General features: G+C 31.4%; 2 protein-coding genes across 10 annotated transcripts in view; one reads left to right on the top strand and one right to left on the bottom strand.

Moving 5' to 3' along the window:
* LOC106883065 (DNA-directed primase/polymerase protein) overlaps positions 1-1,496 on the top strand; it is an 86,121-nt gene extending 84,625 nt beyond the window's left edge. Inside the window, exon 12 of the mRNA XM_052976371.1 lies at positions 1,309-1,496. The gene's annotated coding sequence lies outside the window, so the exon portion shown is untranslated. The remainder of the gene's footprint in view (positions 1-1,308) is intronic.
* LOC106882187 (alpha-(1,6)-fucosyltransferase) overlaps positions 1-2,159 on the bottom strand; it is an 881,702-nt gene that overhangs the window by 10,966 nt on the left and 868,577 nt on the right. The gene's annotated exons all lie outside the window — the stretch shown is intronic.

The following is a 2,159-nucleotide window of genomic DNA, read 5'->3' as shown; positions in this document are numbered from 1 at the left end:
TCTGCCAATTATTAAAATATCATACACATACATATATATACATACACACTCTATTTTCCTGTTTTTATCGCCAAACGTAATATATATATATATATATATATATATATACACACACGTATACATATATATATACACATGTATACATATGCATGTATCACATGTATACATATATATATACATATATACACATGTATACATATATATATACACATATATACACTTTTTCGTTATTTTTTCATTATATATATATATATATACACGTATACATATATATATATATATACACATGCATATATATATATATACATATATACACGTACACACATATATACACACACACATATATACATATGTGCATCCATATACACATACATTTATACATATAAATATATATAGAGAGAGAGATACACACACACACACACACACACAGAGTCGAAAAAAGCTTTCCTCCCCCCCCTCCCCCAGTAGCCTCCTCCACTGTTGGCATGTTCTATCACTTGGGTCTCCCCAGGCCGCAACCACTTCGTCTCTACTCAATCATTCCTCCATATCGAACCAGGGAGCAGAAGGTAATAATGTCTTTCAAGCGCAAAAAAAAAAAAAAAAAAAAAAAAAAAAAAAAAAAAATGAAATAAAAATGAAATAAAAACAATACAACGTCAGCTTATTAGAATAACCCTTGTCTTAGCAACTCCAGAGAGAGGGGGGGGAGAGTAGGGAGCGAGAGAGAGGGAAGGAGGGAACGAAACACCAACATGAATAACAAGAAGAATAAGATGAAAAAAGATGTTAGTTTTAATTTCTTTTCTGTAAACACACACACACACACACACACGACCCATTTTTGCATATGAGAATGAGCAAGTAATTATACTCACACACACACACACATACACAGGCATGCATATACACATATATACACTTATAATACATATTTACACATATAATACATACATATATACACACACATAATACATACATATATACACCTATATACACAATATATATATATATACACACATATATACATAATATATATATATACACACATATATACATACACACATATATACATATACACACGTACACACATATACATATCTATATATACACATATTTATATATACACACATGCACTCACACACACACAAACACTTTTATATATACATACACATATATACAGTTATATTAATCTATCTACCAGTAAAGATAGATAGATAGAAAGTGACATAGAAGAAATAGAGAGAGAGAGAGAGAGCAAGGAATTTTTAAAAGATTTTTATATTATTTTTTCCTCCAACATTACAGGTGTTCAAACATCATCCGTTTAACAGCATCAACGGAGTAGGAGGAAGAGGAGGAGGAGCAGGAGCGAAAGACGATGTAGATTTAAGTTGACAAAGTTACAGTCATCTGGGAGAAGAAGAAGAGGAGGACGAAGAGGAGGGAAGGGCTGTTGTGATTTATGGACCGAGCTAGCTCTGGAAATAGATTTATTTTGTTTTGATCAGTGTGGAGGGGCAGGGGGGAGTGACGAGTGACTTTACTATTATTATTATTATTATTATTATTATAGTTGCTTTTAGTATGCATGTATGTAGGTATTCGTTTTAGTTTTCTAAGAATATAGTCGAAGTTTATTCACCATTAAAACTATTTTATTCTGTTTGTTTATTTAAAAGAAAAAAATTCACGCGTTTTTTTTCCTTTCTTTTTTGGGAAATGGAACAAAAAAGAAAAAAAATGTTAAGCGCCATGCTTTTTTTCCAGAGAAACCGTCAAGACTCCAAAGCGATATAGCTACAACTGGGAATTGAACCAGAAAACAATAGATTTGGCCAAGCAAGGACTATGATGCATGTTTTAAAGTATATTCTTTAAACTTAAGTCATTTTTTTTTTATCACTCAGCTCCAGACTGTTGACTGATATTTTATTTTATTCACCTGGGAAGACCTAAGGTACAGTTAACCTCGATGGAATTTGAACTCAGAGCTGGTTAAGAAACCGTAACGCAATACTGCAAATCCATGTTCCCATAGCACTACTTTTTTTTTCCGCTATCCACAACTTTTAAGCTATATACATACATACACATATATATGATCGCTCTTTGCGTGCTCATATATATATATATATATATATATATATATATATATA

The sequence above is a fragment of the Octopus bimaculoides genome, chromosome 24, assembly GCF_001194135.2.
Source record: "Octopus bimaculoides isolate UCB-OBI-ISO-001 chromosome 24, ASM119413v2, whole genome shotgun sequence".
In the NCBI taxonomy this organism is placed as follows: domain Eukaryota; kingdom Metazoa; phylum Mollusca; class Cephalopoda; order Octopoda; family Octopodidae; genus Octopus; species Octopus bimaculoides.
The sequence above is the reverse complement of the archived record's forward strand: the minus strand, read 5'-3'. Positions and strand labels throughout refer to the sequence as shown.